At 40.3% G+C, this 26,531-nt stretch overlaps 1 protein-coding gene across 3 annotated transcripts in view; it reads right to left on the bottom strand.

Moving 5' to 3' along the window:
• Ankrd11 (ankyrin repeat domain containing 11) overlaps window positions 1-26,531 on the bottom strand; it is a 171,899-nt gene that overhangs the window by 98,863 nt on the left and 46,505 nt on the right. For 2 of the 3 annotated variants that reach the window (XM_057753885.1, XM_057753887.1), the window contains exon 2: window positions 5,146-5,211. The exons of the other annotated variant lie outside the window; for it this stretch is intronic. The gene's annotated coding sequence lies outside the window, so the exon portion shown is untranslated. The remainder of the gene's footprint in view (window positions 1-5,145; window positions 5,212-26,531) is intronic. 3 annotated transcript variants of the gene reach the window in all.

Raw genomic sequence — 26,531 nt, 5'->3', positions numbered from 1 at the left:
AGTCCTTCATGATCTTTAATTCTGAGTTATGCATATGTGTAACCATTTCTAGAACAGACAAACCTTGTGCCAGCAGCTCAATCACAGCACAGACATTTCCCCCAGGCATAGTTGCAGAAAGGGCACAGGCTTGATCACTACTTGCTTATGAAACCCTGCTGCAAAACCAGACATAATAAAACCCTCCATATATGCTCTTGATCCTATATCCAAGAGGTTGAAGAAGTCACTGGCCCAATAAAAGGTGCAAAAGCACCACCACTGCTATGGGACAATGATCTTGTACCCTATAAGATTTATCAGTTGTATTGCTTTATTAAAACGCTGATTGGCCAGCAGCCTGGCAGGAAGTAGAGGCAGGACAACAAGAACAGGAGAATTCTGGGAAGAAGAAAGGCTGAGTCTGCAGTCAGAGAGGAAGCCAGACACAGAGAAAGCAAGATGAGAATGCCTCACTAATAAAAGGCACCAAGCCACATGGCTGACACAAACAAGAATTATTGGTTACTGTAAGATGTAAGAGTTAGTTAATAAGTCAGAGCTAATAAGCCAATCAGTTTATAATTAATGTAGGCCTCTGTGTATTTCTTTGGAACTGAACGACTGTGAGACTGAGCAGAACAGAAATCTCTGTCAACACACCATGAACTGTGAGAAGGCAACATTCTTGTCTGCGTACAAACCACCTTCATTTAGTACATACAGACAAGAAGAGGACAGAATGGTGCTTATGATTTAAGGGGCAGGATGCAGACTGCAGAAAGGAAAACACAAATGGCCACAGTACACAGAGCTCAGAGACTAGCATCTGGCTGGATAAAGGGTAAAACAACACTCCTTTAGAAAAAAAGAAGCCCAGGTGACCTTTGAGCAAAGCACAGGACACATATAGTGTCCAGGTACAGGTTTTTATCTAAAAAGATGGTGTCTGTCATCTTGGCAAAAGAAAAGCACAGCAGAGTAAAAGGTAAGGTACTTAAAAGTATGCAGACTAGGAGAAGCTCTAATAGTTGGAATGAAAACTGTCCCTGTAAAAGCTCAAATCAAGATCAATACTCAAAAGATCCTTATTATTAATGCTATTTGGAGGAACTGTGTCACTGAGGACAAGTTCGAGGGTTCACAGTTTCGTTCTGCTTCTAGTTCCATGGCAGGTTAAGGTGTAATCTCTCAGCTTCCTCCTTTGGTACCACATCTGCCATGACTCCCCACAACAGTGATAGATTCTTATTCCTCTGAAACTGAAAGTCAAAATAAACTCTCTCTTCCATAAACGGCTTTTGATTATGGTGTTTAAACACAGCAAAAGAAAAGTAACTAATACAGAGAGGCTAAGAAAAAAAATCAAAAGAAATTCCAACACTTAAGAAAAAAGTTAAGAGATGACAGGAATGCCAGGTAAGGATGGCACACACCTATAATTCTAGCACTTGGGAAGTAGGAGACGAATCTATGAGTTCAAAGCCAGCCTGGTCTACAGAGAGTTTCAGAGCAACACAGAAACTGAGAAAAAGATGCCAGGAAAATGCTAAGAAGAATTAACACCATCAGATCAGGATTCTATAGATGGTGAACAAGAATGACATTCAGGAAGCTCAAAAACACTGAACAGCCTTTTCCAGTTGCTTCCTGCAGTCCCCATCCTAACCTCATGGTTAGAAAACTAACTCCTTTATTTAGCAAGCAGTCAAACTGATAAATTACTAGGTGAAGAAGCCAGGCTGGTAACAGCAAGTCTGTAATTCTAGCACTAAGGAGGCTGAGACAGATGACTGATGTAAAGTCCCAGGCCAGCATAGGCTACAGAAAGAAACACCATGAGAAAATAAACAAATAAACCTCAGTAAATACAGGTATGTGTGTTTTTAATATTTATTTTATGTGCATAAAGTTTTGTTTGCATAAGTGTCTATGTACCACTTTTGTGCGGTGTACTTTGTTAGAGGCCAGAAAGGGTATCAGATACCCTGAAACTGGAATTACAAATAATTAAGACTGTGTGTGTGTGTGCGTGTGCTGTGGGAATTGGACTCAGGTCCTCTAAAAGAGTAGCCAATGTTCTTAACTGCTTGGCCATCTTTACAGCACTGTTGCGCATATTATTTAATTAAATGAAGTGTGCTTTGCTACCTACTTTTAATGTACAGATGTCCCGCTACGCTAACATTCCTAGTCATCCTAGGTAATGTGTAGGGTTCTCTGGATCAGTGTTCCTGGTTCCCTACCTCCAGTCATGCTGATCTAGCAGGTACCTCCAGTGTACCTAGAACGTTTTGCTAGGCAAAATCTTTTTGTTGTTCTTGAGAATGGAGGACTGTTGTGCATTTGCAAGTACATGAGACTTGCTCATAGACTGTAGTTTCAAGGATACTAAGAAAGCATGTCACACTCTTTTATATGACTTATAATAAATATCTACACTATAGCAAACGAAACAATGATGAATTTTGCTGAGTAAAATCATATTTATCTGTGATCCTAGCACCAGAAGTCTAAAGTGGGAAGATCTCTTGAGCCTAGAAGTTCAGAGATACCCTGAGCAACATAAGATACAAGCCTGCAGGTTGGAAGTGTTTAACTAAAGACACCACACATGTGGAGCATTTAATGGACTATGTTCCTGGCCTCGTGTTTGTTTATTTCTATTTAAATCTTGCTTATCTAGACAGAGCCCAACTATGTTGCCTAGGATGGCCTCCAATTTCTGATCCTGTTTCTACTTTTCTATTTTGAATATACATGTTAAATTAAAAATATAAAACCTGAGAGGCTGGAGAGATTGCTCACCAATTAAGAGCACTGGCTGCTCTTCCAAAGAACCTAGAGGTTATATTCCTAGCATCCATATGGCAGCTGATAACTCTGTGTGACTCCAGTTCCAGGGGACCCACCACCCTCTTCTAGTCTCTGCAGGCAACAGACACACGCATGATGCACAGACATAAGTGCAAGTCAACCACCCATACACAAAGAAAAATAATAAATGATGTGCACGCACACATAAATACAAATGAAACTTACGGTTTTTCTCATATAAATAATGTTGCCTTTATTATCATGCCATACCACTTTCAGAAACCAAAATATTGCTGGGTGTGGCTCATGCTATAATCACAGAAAAGGAGCTTCTAAAGAAGGACAGTTATGAACTAGAGGTCAATCTGGGCTACATTATCATGACTCTTCAAAAACAACAGCAGCAGCCAAGCAGTGGCTACTCATGCCTTTAATCCCAGCACTCAGGAGGCAAAGGCAGGTGACCAGGCCAGCCTCATCTACAAAGTGAATTCCAATAGAGCTAGGGCTTCTGTACAGCTCGAAAACAAAAACAACAGCTGATATGCTGTAAAATTTCTTAAGAACTGGAAAAATGACTCAGCAGTTAAGAGCACTTTTTCTTGCAGAAGAGCTGGGTTAGTTCCCAGTACCTATTGTGTGTGACTCTAGTTCCAGGGACCTAATATCCACTTGTGGTCTCCTTGAGAGCTGAGATGCAAGTGATGCACAACACTGCAAGCAAGGCATTCATACACATTAAATATTTTTAATTCCTGTCTTCAAATTATCTATCTATCTATCTATCTATCTATCTATCTATCTATCTATCTATCTATCTATCTATCTGACACCAGGCCAAGTAGGCCAAGTCTACATTCTGTTGGCTAACGAACCTAATATGATTCTATTCAAGTCAGAGAAATACGTCACTAGATTCATGAAATATTAACAATCAATTTTCATTTAAAAAAATTAGCAGCATTTTGTTTTTCCCTTTTACTCATTAAAATTCACAAATATAGCTCCAATTCCAGGTATATGTGGCTGGCTTCCCTGTTACTACTGTCTTTTTTCTTCCTCATTTTTGAACAGTTGAGAAGCTGAATCCACCTTAAAGCCTAGAAAATTTCGGGGGGGGGGGAACTCCCACTGCCAGGCTAGCATCTACCTATTGCTAACACTCTGTAATAGCTGAAGACCTGCAGCCAGTGTCCTTTCTTTTTAATCTCTCGCCCCCACCTCTGTTTTTCAACACATGGTCTCACAATGGCTGTCATGTATCTCACTATGTAAATCAGGCAAGCCTCGAACTCAGATCTGCCTCTCTGTTTCCCTAGTGCTAATATTAGACACAGATCTTTCTCTTTTTAAATGTGTGTGTACAGCCTACACAAGGGCACTGCACATGTTCCTGGTACTCACGGAGGTGAAAAGAGTCTGAGTCCCCTGGCGCTAGAGATACAGATGGCTGTATGTCAACATGTGGGTTCTGAAAACTAAACCCAGGTCCTCTAAGAGAGGCAAATGCTTTTAACCATGAGCCATCTCTCCAGCCCCCACAGTTTCCTTTCCTTCAAGAAATTCAAGAGAAAGAAAGCATAGTCAGATCCATTTCAAAGGGGCCAAACTCAATGGTGACCAGGATGGATGGATGGATGGAAGGAAGGAAGGAAGGAAGGAAGGAAGGAAGGAAGGAAGGAAGGAAGGAAGGAAGGAAGGAAGGAGAAAATTCACTAGAGAGGTATCAGTGAGGTCTGTTAAAATAACATAAAAAGATAGCATTTTGGGTTTATCTACTTGAAAACATTAATAGCTGGGCAAGGTATGAAACCCTAAAATATGTCAAGAAATTTTCTTGCGAATTATCAATTCTTCCATTAGAGAAGAGAAACACTATGCCAGCCAAAATAAGTCTCTTCAAGAGAAACTTTTATCCCATGGTGAGACCCAAGATCAAATGGGCTGCTGCAAGTCACTCTCAAGAGGTTTGGGACATATCAGCCAAAGATCCCCTTCCTTCCAACTGACCACACAATCCTGGCCTCAAGACAGGAAAACCATGAAAGCTACAGTTCTCCCCCATAACAGCTCCCAAACCAGCAGCACAGGATGCCAGTTCACAAGCCCCAGATCTGTCCTGATCATTTCCAAAGTTATCCTTCATGACAACAGTTGATACGACATGCTCATAGTACTATACAAATACAGCAACTGCTGGGGTCTGCAAACTATTTAGAGGTGGTATGGAAGAAGCAAGTTTATTTTGTAAATAAGACCATCAACCCAATTTTTTTTTTTCAACAAAATCACTCTCATAAGACACAAACTCTATCAAACCCAACAGCAAATGCAAGAAGCGATACTCACAGATTCCATGGCAAAAAAATCAATGTTGCTCAAGACTAGGTATGAACTCCAGCAGGGCAATATATTCTGAAAGGAGACAGAAAGAGCAAATTAAGTCTAGTACAGTTCTAGGGTCTCTCTACCTGGACCAACTAAAATATAACAAATAAGATGTTAATAAGGTACAGCTTTTGCTGGTTTGGGGTTGTAAAGGGCTCACACCTGATGAGCCCTTTATAGCAAGTGTTACTTTATAGCAAGTGTTACACTCAACACTAAAAAGCAAGATCCAGCCAGGAGATGATGGCACAGGTCTTTAATCCCAGCACTCAGGAGGTAGAAACAGGTAGATCTCTGTGAGTTTGAGGACAGCCTGGTATACAACAGCTAGTTCCAGGACAGGCTCCAAAACTACAAGGGGGGTGGGGAAGTGGGGAGCAAGGTTCAACAGGAAAAGGTGAGGGAAAGACCCGCTATGATTATCTGGATTAGTTTGTTATCCTTCCCTCCCCTAGGCAAGGACTCAGAACTGGGCCAGCTTCATCTTCAGATAAAGGTTATCAATAGGCTAAGATGGAGTTTAACAGAAATCCAAACAACGTAATCACCAAGCCTTTATCAAAGCCTTACCTTTTTGTGTCCTCTATGAATTCTTATTAAAACCTCTACAGTAGAACACACTCCTACCTCCTTCCTTGAGCATTCCCTCTCCCCCCACTGCCCCTTGTCATTGTCCCCCTCAACCTCTCTCTCAGACTTGAGGTCCAGTACAGAATATTCCTGGTCATTCACTGATTAACTATCAGCCAGCATAGGAAACCCCATTGCCTTCACTCATGCTTCACATCCAACATCTATTTCCATACTCATCATCTAGAGTGGGATCCATTTCAAAGACATAGAATGTAATTCAAAAGCCAGGTACTTCGGAGAGGGAGCCAAGAATCAAGAGTTCAAGGTCATCTTTGGCTACATTAGGCAAGCTGAAGATTCACATGGACACGAGGCCCTTCCTTAGAAATATCTCAGAAATGGTGATTCCAGGAATTGGAATAATAGTTCAGGTGTTAAGAGCACTGGTTCCTCTTCCAGGAGTTGAGATTGATCCTTAGCACCCACATGATAGTTTGCTGTCTAGTTCCATGGAATCTGACACCTTCTTCTGGCCAGGCATGCACATGCACATAGACATACATGAAGGCACAATATCCATATAGAAAGAGGGCAGGAAGGGGGACAAGTCCAGCAACTTACTGAAGTTAGTGTTCTTCCCAATACAATTTGGGGGTAGGGGGACCTTGAATGCCTAAATATCTTATATGGGATCAAAATTGTGGCTGGGATGTTTGGGGATGTGGATGTAGATGTGTTATCTGTAAGATAAACTTAAGGTGGTATGCCAAGTGGCTCAGCAAAGCTGCTCACAGGGCAAATTCTTCTGGAAGAAGTTACAGGGAAGCCCAAACCCATCAGTGCCTAGCTTGTTCCACACAGAAGAGACATTCCCTCTACATTTAAAAAAATATATATATTAATATTTGATGTACATGAATGATTTTCCTTCGTTATATGTGTGTGCACCATGTACATGCTCAGTGCTTCTGAAGACCAGAAGTATCCAATTCCTTGGAACTGGAGGTCTAAATGGTGTGATTCAATCATTATGTGGGTGCAAAGAACCACAATTGGGTCTTCTGCAAGAACAGCAAGCATTCTTAACTCCTGAGTCATTTATTAGCCCCAATTTCAATTTAATAACTATTGAAATAAAAACATATGTATCAGCATTACTGACTTTCAAAAATCTTAACAATGAGCAAAAGAACAGGTCTCAAAGGAATGTACTGAATACAACCATCCTTAGGAATCTGTAGGGGATTGATTCGAGGATCTCACAGTTGAGACACCAAACTTGGAATGTTCCTGTCCCTTATATATAAAATAAGCTAGGAGCAGCCTTCTTCAAACACTTAAAACATTTCTCGGACTATCACATAAACAACTGTTTTATGATATTGTTTAGGCTACCATGACAAGAAACGGGTTGTATGTGTGTAATTTTTCTTCTGAGTATTTTCTATCCAGTGGGTTAATTACAAAGACTATAAATTCCAGACAATGGAATTTATAAGGTGAGCCCAGCTCCTTGCTCTTGGATTTTCTAGCTTTCCAGGCTTTGAGAATTTCTGCTTTTTATTAGTTAAGAAATAAATAAATCTGTGGAAGTAGTGGGCTACCTATAGCTGTATCTTTCAAATCCACATGAAACTTATTATGTTGAACTTACTTTGTGTATAAGTTTAAAAAGAAGCAAAATATTCTGAAGATTCAAAACAAGGTTTTCTGCGATATGTGGGAATAAAGCCCAGAACCCTCACAGCAGTGACACAGCAAAGAGTTGGTGGACCTAAGTATGCACACACCCATCACAGTAGTCTTAGTGGCTGAGTGAATAACACCTGGTGCCTTTTTCTCCCACCTGATAACCAGAGAGAAAGAGGGAAAGGGGACAACCTAAAGCAACAATCTACTGATCCTTCCACACCTAATTCCATTTTGTGATCAAACTAAAATACTTTATTACTATAATTTACAACAAGGACTAATTAAAGGGACAAAGAATTTTTCATTCAGCAAACGCTTTTATGTCAAAATATATTAAGGTAAATTCAAAGGCTAATATCAAAGACAGTGAATAATACTGTATCCAACCTTGCAAATCACTTTTTAAAAAAACAGATGACAACCCTCTCTGAGAAGTGGGTGGGGGAGTAGGAGGGGAAAGGAAGAAAGACAGATCTGTGGTTGGTATGTAAAATGAATAAAAAATAAAGACAATTTCTTAACACACACACAAAAAAGATGACAGAGAGCTTAAGGCTTTCTGTATATAAGAAACCAAGTAAAGTAGGTAAGCACTGTAGCCATGTGCTGTGAGGAGAATGAGACTATCAATACAATTATTTTAAAGGTAATTTCAAATTTAAGAAGCGTTACACATAAAGGTATAGGAAAATAGTGAGGTAACTTTCAATTCCATTTAGTGTTTTTAAAAAAGATTATACTAAAGCACCATGAAAAATCATGCACCAAAAATCACATAATCTCCTTGAAATCTGCGCGCGGGGGGGGGGGGGGGGGGGGGCGCACACACAAGAAAAGCACATACAAAACTCATCTACCCATAAACCATGATCCCATTCAACTCCAAACACATCAGAAATGCTGAATCAGTACAACATCAAAGTTCCAAAGCAGGAGAAGCTCTGAGAACAAGCATAGTGTCCTCAAGCAGAATCCCCAACTCGTACTCCCTGACACAAAATAAAGTCCCAGCACGGTTTCCCTACACGTAGATGCTCTATGTGCATGTGGTAAAGATAACATGAGCTTTATTAGTCTGTCCTTAAAGCTCTCTATAGGGATTTACAAAGCTACTGAATAAAACATTAAGGCTATCAAAACAAAGTGTGAATAAGTTGGTGCTGCTCTCCAAGAAGATGCAGGTCCAAATCCTACCACCACATGGTGGCTCACAAACTATCTTAACACCAGTTCCAGAAGGGGATGACACTCCCTTCTAGAGATCGAAGGCACGGAGCATATGGTGCAATACATAAATGGAGGTAAATACCTATACACATTAAAAAGCTTTTCAACTTTAATTTTAAAAAAAAGATACTCATACGAGTAAAGGAGCATCCAGTCGGCAATGCCCTGTTTTAATGAGAAGTATCGAGTATGTCATATAATTTTTCAATTGTCCTATAAAAGCAATGATAGAGCTACAATTCTGAAATAAACTTGGGGTATCTTCGTGTTTATTAAACTTGGGGCCACTGACATTTGGGACAGAGTGTCCACACTAAACCATTTTGAGCCCCTTGTCTAGCCTTACCTCCAGGATATTTCTAGAAGCCCTATCACATTCTCACAGCCAAAGCTGTGACCAGCCAATGGCACTATCTGTCATCTGAGGAAAGAAGGCCCAAAATGGGTGCTAGGGTAAGGGTTTGGTCTTCATCAAGGAGCAGAATGCAGGTCTCCCAAGTCTCACAGGTCTCTAATGAAGGCAATTTTTGTTTTGAGACAGAATTTCTCCATGTATCTTTGGACCCTGTCCAGAAACTGGTTCTGTAAACCAGACTGGCCTCGAACTCACAGAGATCCACCTGTCTCTGCTGGGATTAAAGGTGTGTGCCACCAGAGCCTGGCTATGATGGGATATCTTTAGCAGGTTCCATTATTTCTAGAAAACACGTTAACTCTGAAATATCTGAAATAAACACTGATGTAATATCCTAAGATAGGAAAAAGCTAAACAAGGAGTAGAGGCAGGAAGATTAGGAAGTCAAGGAGAACCTCAAAAACATGGTGAGGCGCGGTAGCGCGGGCCTTTAATCACAGCACTCAGAAGGCAGAGTTTGAATCCAGTCAAGTCTACAAAGAGAGTTCCGGAACAGCCAAAGCTGTTTCACAGAGAAACCCTGTCTCAAAAAAATGAACAAAGGGGGAGGGGAGGGAAGAGGAGGGGAGCAGTGAAGAAGAAAGTTTGAAGCCAAAGAGGCCTATATTAGACTCTGCAAGAAAAACTGGAGGAAAGGATAGGGCACCCACAACTATCCAGTTTGCCCTCCCCCCAAATGTAGCAACTACTTTTTTCCTATTAATTACCTTTTTACTATCTGCTTATAATAGTTGTGGATTTCAGCTCAGAAATCCATAGATCTTGAGAAAACAGCAGAAACCAAGGGGCTATAAAAGTTTAATGTGTGATGCTTGATAATTAGTGAGAGGGAGACTGCCTGCCCGAGCCTGGGCACGTAGGGACACTATGTCCTCTTTCTGTAGCCAACCTCACCAAGATCCTATTAGAGTACCAGAAAGGAAGGTCTGTCCATGATATGATAACGTGGACAAGATAATACCCCAAATGTCAACAAAGCCTGGCACACAGGATCTGTTTAAGAAAAAAGAAAAAGAACTAAGTATGAGGTTGCATACTTATAAAATCACAAGGCTGGTGCAGTAGTATGGCAAGTTCCAGGTTAGCCTGGTTACATAAAGAGACTCTGATAAGAAATCCGTGATTATTGCTCAGTTGGTAGAGTGTCTGTATAGCATGTGCAACAACTCAAGAGAAAGAGGTGGATGAAAGGGAAGGTAAGAAAGAGTCCATTGCAGTCGAAGTCTAGATGTCTTACTTTAAGTAAAAAGCTAATTCAACTGCCCTACCACCAATGAATCCTAATTAGCAACAAGGACAGAACTACTGACACAGGCAACATCTGGAGCAGCTCCTAAGGCAGCTGTTTTTCAACATGTGTGTTGCAATCCCTTTCAGGGTCAAATATCAAATATTCTAATTACATTGTGATTTATAACAGCAGCAAAATTAAAGTTATGAAGTAGCGACAAAAATAATTTTACAGTTGGGGTCACTACAACACGAGGAACTGTACTAAAGGGTTGAAGCGTTAGGAAGGTTGAGAACCATTACCCTAAGAGAAATAATCGAAACACGAATGAAAGAACACGAACACGTGCACACAGGGAGTGGGAGCAATCTCAAGGTGATATGTTATCCTATCCCATTTTATCAAGTGGAATACATCTCTCTGTGTCTGGTGCTGAGAATGAGTCTCAAAATGGCCTTAAACTCCCAATTCTCCTACCTCAGCTTCCTGAATGATGAAATTACAGACTTCCAACAATTAAATAGGATCAAATGGAAGTACAAAGGGCAATAGGACATATATTTATAGAGAAGCCAAATTGCAACAAACTGAATAAACAACAAAGTAAAACTCTTCCTCATACAGGAAAACAGGCAAGCTGAACAAAGCTAGTAAATTCTATCGATATTATAATCCTTGCTGGGCTATGTTAGTTTTACAAAACCATTGGAAAAACTGAACGAAGGGCCGGGCGGTGGTGGCGCACGCCTTTAATCCCAGCACTTGGGAGGCAGAGGCAGGCGGATCTCTGTGAGTTCGAGACCAGCCTGGTCTACAGAGCTAGTTCCAGGACAGGCTCCAAAGCCACAGAGAAACCCTGTCTCGAAAAAACCAAAAAAAAAAAAAAAAAAAAAAAAAAAAACTGAACGAAGAATACAAGGGAGCGCTGAATCACATTCCTAAGTGCAAGCTCAAAGTTAAAGTGTATGTGTATATGAATATAATGACTTTATCAATGGTTGATTCATTTAATCTCAATAACCCTAGAAAGTATGGTATCATGATTATCCTTTTCAGATGAAAAAAATGAACCATGGATTTATGAAAAACATACACAGTTGTCACACATTCAATGGTGAAAGGGCTAGGACTCAAATCCAGCTAGATTTAGAAAAATCACTTTTTTCAGGAAACTAAAAATTTGCACATGCATGCTGCTCTTATGACTTTAAATATTTGCTGAAAAGAATCCTTGAGAATGCAGAGAGTCCCTGTATTGCCAGAAGTTCTTGGACATAAGACCACAGGCAAACGAGTTTCCTTCCCTTCCAGACAACACTAGGGCCACAACACTATATGACTGCCAACTTGCACTGTGTCATGTCTAGGCCTAACACTGGCCTCCTTCCAGAGAAGCAAGACAGTTCTCAATCTATTCTCTCCCCTTCCCTGCTGGAAAAGAATGCATAGTTATTTGCTGTTGGTTTTAGGATGGGGTATTATGTTACTATTTTATTATTCCTATGATTTAGAATTAAAGAAAGCAGAAAAGAAGTAAAAGAAGGAAACTCCTTACCTACCTTTCAGTCACTAAAAAGAAAAAAAAAAGAGGAAGAGGAAGAAAGAGAAGAACAAGAAGAAGAACTAGTGCTTTGACACAATTCTTTGTGCCTCTAAGCAGGAGAAAATACAAACTCAAAAGACCACAGGGTGTGACCTAACCCAGCTGCCCACCCCTCCTACCCTAAGTAGCACATAAACTCTGGATCTCCCACTACTACCTTCCCATTCTTGCTAAACCACAGTTGTGAAAGTGAAATCCAGAAAGGGAAACTAAACTGCAGGTTAGAGACTGGGAAATACCTGAAAACAAACTCAAGCTTAAGAAAGTGACTCAACACAGGCTATGAGAACACCCCAAAAACCACACAGGGAAGAGCCTTGGAAAGGCAAAGCTACAGCACAACCAAGACCCCACAAGGTCTGAAGCCGCACCATTTCAATGAGGAAACCGACAACAAACTCCTTCCCTAGTGACTCTTCAGGCTCAAAGAAGGAACAATAGGAAATCTCACCATCTTTCAGACATTTCATCCACCTTCCTGAAATTCCAACAATAAATAGACAAATAAAACGAACTTTTTGAAGACCTAGATGAGGAAGAGATTACCAATATCAAGAGCTCTTACCAAATCCACAGAATTCCACAGCAGCATACTTAGCAGAGCTTCACCTTGGTTCTTTCTCACCAAACCTCAAGCTGAAGCCTAGTTTATTCATGTGGCAATGCAGGCAAAGGAGCTTGGCAAGAAGTGTGTCAGTCACGAAAGTGGAGCCCTCAGAAAGTGGAGCTAACAGATCCATCTTTCTTCAGAGCCGGGTCCCCTTTTACACCTTTATCTCCCTTCCACATACACCTATGCACTTTCTTTCTGCCATGTTCCAACAGTGTCCACCCTTCAAAGTCTTGGACTTCCAGAACAGTAAAAAAAAATATAGGTCTCCTTTATACATCATCCATGTGCATGTTTCTCTTTGGAGTTCACTACTAACCTCACGCTTTATGAGTAGTGTCACGGGAATAGTAAGATAGCAAAGGTCCATGCTGGAGTTGTTTTATTGCATTATTGTGAGGCTCCTACGAACAATTGCTTATTCACCCTCAACTTTTCACAACTCATATGCACAACATTTATATAAAATGAATAATCCAGGTGAAATAAGCAGCAGATATTAGACACCAGCCTCTTTTATTAAATAAGAAACAGAATCATACAGAGAGTCATGGAAGCACTTTCTTACTCTACAAGCCTCATTCACAAAATTCCTTGTTTTTTTTTGTTTTTTGTTTTTTTTTTTTTTTTGCGCTTTTTCAAGAGAGGGTTTCTCTGTGGTTTTGGAGCCTGACCTGGAACTAACTCTTGTAGACCAGGCTGGTCTCAAACTCACAGAGATCCGCCTGCCTCTGCCTCCCAAGTGCTGGGATTAAAGGCGTGCGCCACCACCGCCCGGCTCACCTTGCAAATTTTTTACATCCCCTCTCTTGGGTGTCCCAGAAAGATGATTAAGATGTACAGTGACAGACACCCCCCCCCCAACAGAAGCAATATACTAACTTACATCAGGGAGCACCACAGAAAAACAAAACCGACTATTAAATGAGGCACCATGAAAACTTGAACCAGAGGACTTGAACAAATAGCTCAGTGGTGAAGAGCATATACTGACTGTTCTTGCAGGACTTAAGTTTATTTCTTGGTACCTATATAAAGTGACTTACAACCACCTGTAACTCCAGCTCTAGGGGAATCCAATTCTTTCTTATGGCTTCTGTAGACACCCACATCCGCCTCACAAAGACACACATGCATACATATTAAGTTTAAAATATTAAAAGTGATTTGAATAAATGAACTGCCTGACTAGAAACTCATTTTGGACAAAGAAATGCAAAACCTAAAAACTGAAAGAGGATGGCACACACCAGAGACAGCACAGAGCCTAGATACAACTAAAAGTTATAAAATGACTCCAGTCAAGTTGTAAGACACACGGTTAATATGTAAAAAATCCATGTTCATTGATTGCCATATACTAGCAACTCAAAAAGAAATTAAGAAAGCAATTCCATTATCATAGTCATAAATAGTAAAACAACATTAAAATGGACAAAAAGTTAAGGGTAAGACACTGTTAAAAGAAATTATGATCTAAACAAATGATGAAAGAAAGAAGTATATAAAGAACAATACCACACACACAATCCTAATATCCATGGTTGAAAGATGCGTGTAGCCCTTACTGTCCTAGAACTAGTTCTGTAAACCAGACTGCCCTCAAACTCAAAGAGATCCACCTGCATCTGCCTCATGAGTGCTGGTATTAAAGTTATGAGCCACCAGCACCTAGCTTTCTTCTTTACTAAAGATAAAATTTAACAAATGCCTGTGGGTGAATGACTTATGAACAGGTGTTCCACCATGCAGGCTTTCTGCCAGTCGACTGCATCTACCCATTTCCTTTAAATACAATTTCTGCAGTTTGAAGAGTATGTTCTGATGCCCAGGCACTGCAACCAAAGAACGCCACCCAACAGAAGCAACTAAATTCCTTAAATCAAAAGAAGATTCTAGTCAGGCAGTGATGGTGTACACCTTTTATTGCAGCACTCGGGAGGCAGATTGATCTCTGTGAGTTCGAGGTCAGCCTGGTCAGCAGAGCTAGTTCCGTGACAGGCTCCAAAGCTACAAAAAAAAAAAAAAAACCTATCTCACAAAAAGCAAACAGGGAAAAAAAAAAAAAAAAGATATGCAATCTTCCCCAGTTCCAACAGAAAATCGTTGTTACCTTGACTTGCACTCTTCGCATATAACAAATGTAATCACAAATACAGACCACCACCACCCCATTTCATGTGCATGGAAACACAGGCTAAGAAACAAGTTTCACCAGGCTAGCCACTTAACAAACTTTACATCCACCAGCAAAGTTTCATTTAAAATGACTAAAATCCTCTAGTGCTAGTTCCAAAGTGGGCATCACAAATCTGGTATTTGTTTACAAATTGTTTACAGCTGGGGCTGGAGACATGTCTCATTAGTTAAGAACACTAGCTGTGTGGGCTGGAGAGATGGCTCAGTGGTTAAGAGTACTGCCTGCTCTTCCAAAGGTCCTGAGTTCAATTCCCAGTAATCACATGGTGGCTCACAACCATCTGTAATGAGATCTGGTGTCCTCTTCTGGCCTGCAGACATACATGCAGACAGAATACTGAGAATACTGTATACATAATAAATAAATAAATCTTAAAAAAAATCCCAGCACCCACATGGCAGCTCACAACTGTCTGTAACTCCAGTTTCAAAATACCTGACACCCTCATACAGATATACATACAGGCAAAATACCAATGCACATAAATAGAATTTTTAATTAATTTTAAAGATTGTTTATAGGGGCTAGAAAGATGGCACAGTAGTTAAGAAGATATGCTACTCTTCCAGAGGACTTGAGTTCAAGAGACAGAACATAACCATAGCTTTAACTACAGCTCCAGGAGAGTCAATACCCTCTTCTGGATTCTATAGGCACCCCCCCACACACACATAGACAAGCAAGCAGGCAGACAAGCAGGCTGGCTGGCGCGCACTCTCTCTCACACACACACATTAATTAATTAATTGATTAATTAATTAATAAGGAGACTAGTTTAGAGTAGCAAAGGTTAAATAGACAAGATGGTCCCAATGCAAAACTATGCATAATATACGTCTACATTCATTATGTTTGTTTCAAACAGGTTTACTTACTGACGCACCCGTAGTATGGAGCACTCTGCTATCAGAAAGACTCAAGGGAGAAATGGTGAGTGGCAGATCTTCATAAAACAGTCCACAAGTCTACCACAAAGACCACTACACCCTAACCAAGACCCTTTAGAGTAGCAGTATCATCTTCCTTTTTCTTGTGAGAAATCAAGTTCTAAGTGGGTAATAGTCCTAAAACTCAAATCAAGCTCAGTTTTGGGACATGTATCTACACACTGGTCATGCACACTACCTCCAGTCCATACTTGGGTCATTTTTGGAGAGCATTTAGGGCTCCAACTGACAAACCTTCAACTAATCCAAAATAAAAACACAATTCTGTGAGCTAAAGAGAGCTAGAATTCATACTTCCAAAAAACCCAGGGCAGCCTTAATTCACCACCCCCACCCTTAAACCAGAAGCAAAACAGATGCGCAAATGACCTGAACCCAGAAAACAAGTACTCTATAAACATTCCCTCATATAGCAGGCTCTTCTTAAAGCTAACCCGGCTTCCTCTGGCATTTCTGCTTCATCTCATTTCCTACATGTTCTTCCTTCACCTTCTTCTTCAATGTTTCCCACCACCACCACCATTCTGCATAGCAACCTTTTCAACCTAATGTGGCTTTAACCAACCTAGTTAATTCTAAGTCTGCAACTCTGAACTCCCTCCTGAACTAACTACATCCAAGTCCAACTAGAACACTGTCAATCATTTTCACTCAATTTACCCTCCTCATGATTACAACACACAGAGGGCATAATTAGTCTATCCAACTTATTATTTTTCCTGAACTTCCTACCCTCCCTGAATTAGAAGCACCTGTCTCTGCAATCGTACAAACCAGAAACCAGCTGTTGTTCCTTTTTTTTTTTTTGTTTTTCGAGACAGGGTTTCTCTGTGGTTTTGGAGCCTGTCCTGGAACTAGCTCTTGTAGACCAGGCTGGTCTCGAACTCACAGAGATCCGCCTGCCTCTGCCTCCCGAGCTCCCGAGTGCTGGGATTAAAGGCGTGCGCCACCACCGCCCGGCCCCAGCTGTCGTTTCTTACTATCAAAAGTGAGCTTGTAAATCCTGCCAACTTTAATTCCAATAAAAGGGGGGGGGGTGGAATCTTCCTACTTCTACTGCCACTATCCTATTTTGTAACCCACAGTATTTATCAATATTTATTAAACTACATTATCATAACTTAATTATTCCTACTTCCGATCATATACCAAGCCAACTTATTTCCCCACACTGCTAACAAGGGAATCTACCATACTGATATACCTCTCACATCTACACATTAATCTTGCCACAAATAAATCACTAGACTAACGAGGAATATATTATATATTTTGTTCTACAAATTTCAAGCCCACAACAAAAAGAGTACATTACATTATGATGGAATATGTATAGACCTGGGAAAACAATGTCATGATGGCACTCCCTATAAATTCCAGACTGCGGCAGGAAGATGCAGAATGCAGTATCAGCCTACATTGTTTATGAACCAGAGGAAGCGTCAGAGAGAAGAGACAAGAAGATGGAAGAAGAAAGTGAAGAAGATCTAAGCACATCTGTCCACATTATGAAAATGCCACAATAAAATGGGTTTTGTAAAAGTTATTTTCTAGAAATAGCATACACTAATAATATTTTTTTAAATATCACAATAGGACTGGTCATAGTGGGTGAATGTATTTTATCACAGCACTCAGGAAGCAGAAGTGGTGGGTCTCTGAAATCAAGGCCAGCCTGGCCTGCACATCCAGCTCCAGGGCAGACAGGACTTTTAAAAAAAAAAAAAAACTTATCTAAAAACAAAACTGAATAAACAAACAAACACAAAGGGCTCTTTTCTACTCTGCTCACCCAACAAACCCTTCAAAATCAAATCTAAGTCTTCACTTAGCTTAAAAAGATCTTTCATATTTTTTAAATTTTCTAAATGGATGTGTAGCATTTCATATTTTTACCTTATATCACCCAGTCAGGAGCACTGCTCAGCAGCCCACACACTCATATTATTACATAACCACTTCCAACACTCCAGCTATCTCATGGACGTTGCTGTTGATCACCACAACTAACCTCAGAGCTGCCTCAGAGCTGGGACATTATTAACTCGTTCAGGTGACACACACGTCAGAACAAGGAAATACAAGTGTCAAAGGACTGCAAAGAATATGGTCAGCTGACATTAACAAGTAAACATATAAAACCAATTATGTAAACATTACCATGGAAATTACAATCCCTATCCTCAGTGCCTCAGCACTTTGTCATTTTGATCCATTCAATTTATATGCTTTGAGACATAAAAGTTCAACTGATGAAGATAATTTACAGAATTAAGAAAAGAAGCCTTCCAAACCATATCTTAGTAGCCTCTAAAGAAAGGCTTTGATGCCAGAGCACTGGTTCTGGGAGGGCTGCAACCTGCCTTCCTCTTACATGCATGACCTAGCACATGACATACTTAACACTTCCCAACAGCCAACCTCTCTAACCATGATAGATTTAAAAATGCTCCCCCCCCATGCATTCAAAATATATTACTTCAAAATAGAAATACATATTGATCACTAGTCCCAACTCAAGCAAAACCAAACTCAAGTTAAAAGCCTTTCTACCAGGTGTGGTGGCACATGTCTTTAATGCCAGTACTTGAGAAGTGCAGAGGAAGGTGAATCTTTGAGTTTGAAATCATATCAACCTATACAGTGAGTTCTAGAAGAGCAAGGACTACAAAGTTAAACCTTATATCAATAATTTAAAAATAAAAATAAAGAGACGTCCTAAGGAACAATGTAAAAATGAGAACAGAACCACTACCTCCACCCCACAACCTGTCATTTGATTTGACAAAAGCCACAGTTTAGCCAGGTGGTGGTGGCGGTGGCGCAAACCTTTAATCCCAGCTCTCCGCAGAGACAGATGAATCTCTATAAATTCGAGGCCAGCCTGGTTTATAAGAGCTAGTTCCAGGACAGTCAGGGCTGTTACAAAGAAAAAACCCTGTCTTCCTATCTATGCTAGACTAGTAACATTTGTGTTTTTTTTTTTCCTTTGAACAGACACACAATGAGAGAATGAACTTGGTGCATCATCTAGATATAATTCAGGACCCACTATAAATAGAAAGAGACAAGGAGCTCCACAGAATACACACTTATCTACTTCCAGAGTCTCTTCACCATAACTTCCCACAGCATGGCCCCTAGCAACTTCACCTCCTGAAGACACTGCTTTTTTCTATCTATGGGACTGGTGGCTGTAAAGTTAGTTCTCACCTCCCCTGACCCCACTCTTCACAAATAAATCTAATAAATAAACAGTTACGGAGCTCTTCCTTCACCCTCTTCCAATATATACTTGTGTAATAATCACCTAGGAGAAATTTTCTCTAAATTGAGAATTCTCCCCACTTCTCACCATAGGTGTTGGAGAGGACTAGTCTGAAAAACAGCTTTTAAAATGCAAAGATCCACTAGTAAGCCATTCCAGTCAGAGTGAGCATTGCAGTGAGTCCCCTGCTTCACTCCTATGACAGATTCCCGAAGATGTGGTAAACATGGTACCGTCTCTTATCAAAGTGACCAACAGTACTTTCATACATATTTCAAAATAGATGTCTCCTCCAACCCAAACTTGCTATGTGGAATGAAATTAAGATGACCTGTGGCAACACCAGACTCGTACAGGCAAACTCTGATTTCAAACTTGCATCAAAACTTATTAATCAGGAGTAGTGGCTCGTGTCTATAATCCCTGTACTCAGAAGGCTAGGGGAGAATAACCTAAAGGTCTAGGCAAGACCGGGCTACAAAGTGAGATCTTTTCTCAAACAAACAAAAATCCTTTCGCTAGTAGACTAACAGTTCATGAGCATCAAATGACAACAGCAGTAAAGAACAAGGTGGAGATCCTGGGAGCTGAGTAGACTTGAATAAAGAATGTACGCTATCTTGTAAGATTGAATAATTGAGTAAAACCAACGTTGCCCAAAAATGTTAGGCAAGACATGGTGAAGCAGAGATCCATGCAAGTGTGGTTACCCAGCAGATGTGGTAATGAATCTTCATGACATGCAGCCTGAAATATACCTGAAATATACCAACACATACCCACTTTCTCGGGTCAGCTCAAGGAATGAACTGTGTGTGTATATGCCACATGTGTGTGCAGATGCCCAAAGAGGCCAGAGAAGGGTGTCAGATCCCTTGAAGCTAAAGTTATAGGCAGTTATGAGCTATCCAATGTGGGTGGCTAGAACAGCAAGCACTAAGTGATAAGCCCATCTCTGTGGACCAAATTGTCTGTTTTAAAACTTCAATTTCTTTGATTCAATATGCTGGCAAAGCTCTTCATCTCTAAAATGGCACAAATTTTCAGAAAGACAGTTAGTATTGGTATAGTGACTGTGCTAAACCATCCATTAGCCTTGGAAGATGACACCATGAACAGAAGGTTTTGTGCTGATTCACACACATCCTCACAGCCATTCTGGTATCCCCAGCAAAAAGACAGGTTCTTCATCCTGAATGTGAAGCAAAAACTTCTTGTTGCAGCATAAGACAAGGTTCTCTTTAGTAGACAAAACTCAAAGAAAACAAAAACGGCACCAACTTCCTAAAAAGTACCACATAAGAGATTACAAGAGCTACTACAGTATGAAAACAGAGCAAAATGCAGTTAGTCTACAAAGCTGAAGAGAAAGGATTTGGATTCAAAATGTGTATGCACTAAGGGTTTAACCTTTCTTTCTAGACAGCCTCTTTCAGCTGTTTATTCATATATAAAGTAAGAAATAACTTTCTGGGCGTAGGAAAATGGCTAAGTAGGTAAAGCTCTTATTGTGCAAGAAAAAGGACCTTTTTTGTTAATGTTATTGTTTTTGTTTAGTTTTCGAGACAGGGTATCTCTCTATAACAACCCTAGCTGTCCTGGAACTAGTTCTTCTAGACCAAGCTGGCCTCTAACTCACTGAGATCCACCTGCCTCTCTCTGTCTCCCAAGTGAGGGAATTAAAGGTGTGAACCAGCACCGTCCAGATGCACCTTCAGTTTTATGTGACTCAAATGTTAGTGACTACACAATCAGTACACTTCACACTTGTTGTAATATGTGCGGCGGGGCTGCGTCCCCGTCACCCGGCCACCCGCATGGCTTATGCCTCAAAATAATTACACGGAAACTGTATTCTTTTAATCACTGCCTGGCCCATTAGTTCCAACCTCTTATTGGCTAGCTCTTACATATTGATCTAACCCATTTCTAATAGTCTGTGTAGCCCATGAGCTGGCTTACCAGGGAAGATCTTAACCTGCGTCTGTCTGGAGAGGGAGAATCATGGTGACTCCTGACTCGGCTTCTTTCTCCCAACATTCTGTTCTGTTTACTCCACCTACCTAATTTTCTGTCCTATTAAAGGGGCCAAGGCAGTTTCTTTATTAAATGAAAGTAATTCCTCCATCATTTCCCCTTTTTTTTGTTTAAACAAAAAGAAAGGCTTTAACTTTAACATAGTAAAATTACATATAACAAAATGGTTATCAAGCAAGAATTACAGTATTTACATCTATTTTATCTTTATCATAACTAAGGAAAACTATAACTACAACTAACTAACCATTCTTTAACTCCATTAAAGACTCCAGAAGGATATAATATTACCTAAGTAAATGAGAAGTAAGCAACTTACAAAATGCTAGAAATCACAGAGACATCTCGCTGCCTGGACAGTCACCCAAAGTTTTTTTGTACCGTTGGGGCATCCGTCTTTGGCCTACAGGCCCATAGTATCCAGCAGACTTTTCCATGAAGCAAGAAATTTTAAAGACAGTTTAGTTATTTACTGCTGTGTTCTGTAGAATGTCTTGTAGACTCTTTTATGAATCAGGAACCCTGAAAGATCATCTCATCTTTAGGCAAGTTTAGCAGTCCTTTTTTTGCGGGTTCTCTGTTGTAATATGTGCGGCGGGGCTGCGTCCCCGTCACCCGGCCACCCGCATGGCTTATGCCTCAAAATAATTACACGGAAACTGTATTCTTTTAATCACTGCCTGGCCCATTAGTTCCAACCTCTTATTGGCTAGCTCTTACATATTGATCTAACCCATTTCTAATAGTCTGTGTAGCCCATGAGCTGGCTTACCAGGGAAGATCTTAACCTGCGTCTGTCTGGAGAGGGAGAATCATGGCGACTCCTGACTCGGCTTCTTTCTCCCAACATTCTGTTCTGTTTACTCCACCTACCTAATTTTCTGTCCTATTAAAGGGGCCAAGGCAGTTTCTTTATTAAATAAAAGTAATTCCTCCATCACACACTGTGATGTATTTAATTTCCATATAGATCAATGCTGGGTCTGTGGAACCTCTAGCACTCCTAGTATTCTCATAATTATAGACAGGAATATTCTCATAGGTAGACAGAAAAGTTCCCAAAATACAAACATAAATACATATTAAATCCATTGTATTCTATATACCAGTGACAATCAACATATCTACTAAATTCAGGCAAATGACAATAGTGTCCAAGGACAGACAGGCTAATCAAGTACTGGAACATAGAATAATCTTACACACAGATGTGGAAGGGACTTGAAGTAGGCCAGCAAGTAGACAACACCCTACTGAATAGATAAGGTTAGGACAAATGGTGCCTACATAGACAAGCAATGAGCAATTCCACAAAGAATTTAAAAAAAAAATTCTCGGAATTTGTTTTCTAATTGAGAAAAGGTTTTTTTCTCTCCAAACATGCCTTGCCTGTGCATGGTGTCACCCCACCACAGGAATCAATATTTACAGAAGATTTGCTAGGTCAAGCAGTGCATACAGATGTTGGAAGATGAAGAGGCTAACTCTGGGCCTCCAGGAAAACCAGAAGAAGATACCGAGAATCTTTGACCTAATCTTTGTCGATCGCTGAGCCCAGACTTTGAGGGATGGAGGGTAGTTTCAGGAATAGAAAAGGATCAGCACTTCTCATCTATAGAGTACAGCTGGGCCTTAGATATCAGGACTATTTCCTGCTAAATCATGTCCCACAAATGAGGCTTTGATGAACTAGGCCCAAGGACTATGCAGAATCTAAAAGACTGGCCATATTGAAAAATTGAAGGTTTATTTTTCTAGGCTAAAGTGTGTGAGTACAGCACATGAGGCCAAGTTCAAACACCAGCCCCAGTACTGTAAGTAATAGAAGAATGAATTTCCAAATAAAATAAATTAAAAAAGAGAAAAGAATGAATTTCTTAAAGCCAGGTGTGGTAGTGAATGTCTTTAGTTCCCAACACTAGGGAGGCCAAAGCAAGTGGATCTCTGAATTCCAGGACAGCCAGGTCTACAACAGAGTACACAGAGAAATTTTGTCTCAAATAACAAAAACAAACAAGAATCACTTCCTACCTTTGTGTGACTTTTCTGACAAGTAGGGTGTGTGTGTGTGTGTGTGTGTGTGTGTGTGAGAGAGAGAGAGAGAGAGAGAGAGAGACAGAGACAGAGACAGAGACAGAGACAGAGACAAATAATTAAAAGATTAAATACAAATGATTAAAAAAAGAACAAGGGAAAAAACAAACTTTACAATGGCCTAAGAAGTCATTTTATGATCTTGATTTGAGAACAAATTTTTCTTTCTTCCTTTTGTGGGGGAAAGGGTGCCTGGGGGTGGGAAGGGGGTGAAGGGCAGGATCTCACTCTGTAGACAAGGCTTGCCCTCGAATTCAGTGATCCACCCACCTCTGCCTCCCAAGTGCTGGGATTAAAGTCAAGCACCACCACCAAGGCATGTAAAACTTTAAGGCATGATGGTTTATGACCCACAATCTAAAAGACTGTGCAGAGAACCTAGGTAATCTCTTCTAAATAAAGGATCAAATCACCAGCTATCAAAGTTAACTGCTTCCTGCACTCTACCCCCGTAGGAATTAAAGATTTACTTTGGTTCACAGCTTTAAGAGGGTTATAGTCCACCACAGCAGGAAGACATAGCAGCTCTGCTCAGTGAAGGATAAGAGCAATGTGTCAGAGGTTGTTCGTTCCAGGAAGCAGAGTCAAACCATTTTTCCTATTTATCTCAAAGGTGATTAGCACATGGAAAATTATGATTATCACAGTGTTTGATACATGGTGTTCAAAAATCAAGTATAAGACAAGCACAAATATCATACACCTGTCGTCTGAGCACTCAGGAGAAGAGGCAGGAGGACTAAATGTTCCGGGTTAGCCAACGCTATCTATCAACTTTGAGGTGGTGACAGTGACTCTTTAAAAGTAATCATATGTACATTCATAATAAAGTTTTTCTTTTCCTCCTAACACCATGAAAGTTTGTTAATAAACAAAAGTTTTGGTGGGGGATACAGATTTGGTTTAGAATAGGCAGTCCACATAAAACAGTGAGCAAACAATGAAAGTGAGGATATCTGAAATACACGGCCACAGAGACCATAAAGCTGAAACGCGTATCTTGAGTCCCAGTCACAAGACTGAGCAAAACCACACCACAAGCAAGAAACAGCACACGCAAACAACACTACAGCTGTTCTAGACCGATCTCTACAATTCTCAAAATCATTGAGAATGTTTCCATTCTAAATTGCCATGCATAATTCCAGCTAAAAGCTTAACTCAACAGAGACAAGGCTGTTAGAATCCAGACCAATACACACCACAGGATGAACAGTTTCACCACCACTGCCCTACACAAACAAAGTGAAAATATCTTGGGGACCAGGCTAAAGTTTACTGTTTAACCCATCAAAACAGACAAAGAAACACAGAGCAGAGCATGACATTTTAGGATTATGTCTAAAACACAGAATCCATAATCAGATCATATCCTTTTACTATCTGGAACTATCCGGAAGTTAAGAAGACAATGGGATGAGTCATATCAATGGGCTTCCTCCAAAGGAAACCACTGTGCAGTTATTAAACAACAAACATTTTAAATATATATTAGTATGAAGTGAATGTTACCATTGTGCCAGAGACAAGTTAACAGTACAACTTTTAAAACAAAAAAATACTGCCACACAATTATGTGGAAAAAGTAAAGCCACAGAAGTCCAACTCCAGCAATCTATGACCAGGACACTGGTTAGCTTGTAGAAGCTATTCTGGTCCCATACAGCAGGCCTAACTCACCTTCCTGTCAGAGCAAAAGAAAATCCAGACAGTACCCATGAAAGGTCTGTGTGTGCCTGCACGCCTGTGCTAAAAAACATGGAGAGTGTATTTTTTTTTAAAAGTAAAAGTTTCCTGTTCTGTAATTCTCTGGTGTAAAGTCCTAAGATACTTATAATTATTTCATTTTGCTCTGAAGGAGCTACAGAATATCTCAAAGCTATGGCACTCACACAACTCTAACTATGGATCACCAGTATAAGAAGGGTTAGACAAGTCTGACATCACACGGAATTTAACTGACAATATGAACAGCACGAGTTGTGAAAGAACAGGTCTGCTGAAGAAACAAGCAGAGGCAGCAGCACAGCAAGTTGCCAATGTCTCTCTAGAGTCAGGCAAAGTGGCAATCCAAAGATGTTGGTGCCTTGAAAAGATCCCAATTAATGTCTACGTTTTCTCACCAAGGATTCAATTCCAATAGTCTAGCTATATTCTGAGAACTCTATAAGCATAACTAAAAAGTGTTTGAATGTGAGGGAGGGGCAGAAAAGTCTACAGTGTTTCTAACGTACCACATCAAAAGGCTATGGTTGGATGAAGACACCAGTAGTTCAGTTCAGCAGCTCCAGAATGAGCAAGGTTCAATCCTGAGAAAGTTCCTAGGCAACTGCAGACGTGAAACATTTTGTCTACAAAATGCCCAAGTTGACCCTCTGATGACTGGAGGGTCTTCAAGCAAAAATCCCTTCAGACTCCTTTTTTTGCAGTCTATCTTTCAGGGGTTTCTTATACCACTTTTATGAACCAGTGAATATCAAAGAGCACTAAATGTGAAGCCTGTATAAAGCTTCCTATAACATGTTCCATAGTATAAAATATACTTCTCAGTCTTTAACATCTATCTACCTCTGAATTTTCATGAATTTCTGACTCACAAGGTTTCAACTATTTATACACATTGGTTGATGTACACAATAAAAGAACATACAATTAAAAAAAAAAAAAAGGAGGCCGGGTGGTGGTGGCGCACGCCTTTAATCCCAGCATTCAGGAGGCAGAGGCAGGTGGATCTCTGTGAGTTCGAGACCAGCCTGTTCTACAAGAGCTAGTTCCAGGACAGGCTCCAAAGACACAGAGAAACCCTGTCTAGAGAAAACCAAAAAAGGAATGACTGACAGGAGATCCTTTCACAATTTCTTCCAAAACCTGATCCTGAGAAAATTTTTCTGTATCCAGTTTTCTCCAGACATAGCTTCTGTCTGTCACTGTCTCAATACTTCTAAATTTTAAGCCAAAACAAATTATTTTTCAGGCACACATGTAGTGCACACATACATGCAAACAAAATACTTATGAACAAAAATTCATTTAAAAAATAAAAAAAAAAAAGCTGTAAGAGGCTTATAAAGGAAGCCTTGTCCCACAAAAGGCAGATATCAGTTTAACCCTCTTCTACCCAGCATTCATCTGCCAGGAACTGCAGGGGATTAGAAACTATCATAGTAAGGCTCTGGGGCTTCCTTGGCAGAAAGGAAGTCTGCACCATGCAACCTCCTCCAACCCTGCAAGCAAACTGCAATTCCAACCCTTATAGCAAGGCCAGAACTCCTCCTCCCCTGGTTGTGCTGCTAAGAATAAATGTTTCTCTACAATACTGTTTCTGCCTCCTCCATTACAAACATAAGTAAAAATGCTTCCTCTAAACAGGAAAAAATTTTAAGTGAAATATCTCAAATTAAACTTGCTCAGAATCAGTACTGTAACGGTGTAAATGAAGGCAGACAGAAA

The sequence above is a fragment of the Chionomys nivalis genome, chromosome 21 (assembly GCF_950005125.1).
Source record: "Chionomys nivalis chromosome 21, mChiNiv1.1, whole genome shotgun sequence".
Lineage (NCBI taxonomy): Eukaryota > Metazoa > Chordata > Mammalia > Rodentia > Cricetidae > Chionomys > Chionomys nivalis.
The sequence above is the reverse complement of the archived record's forward strand: the minus strand, read 5'-3'. Positions and strand labels throughout refer to the sequence as shown.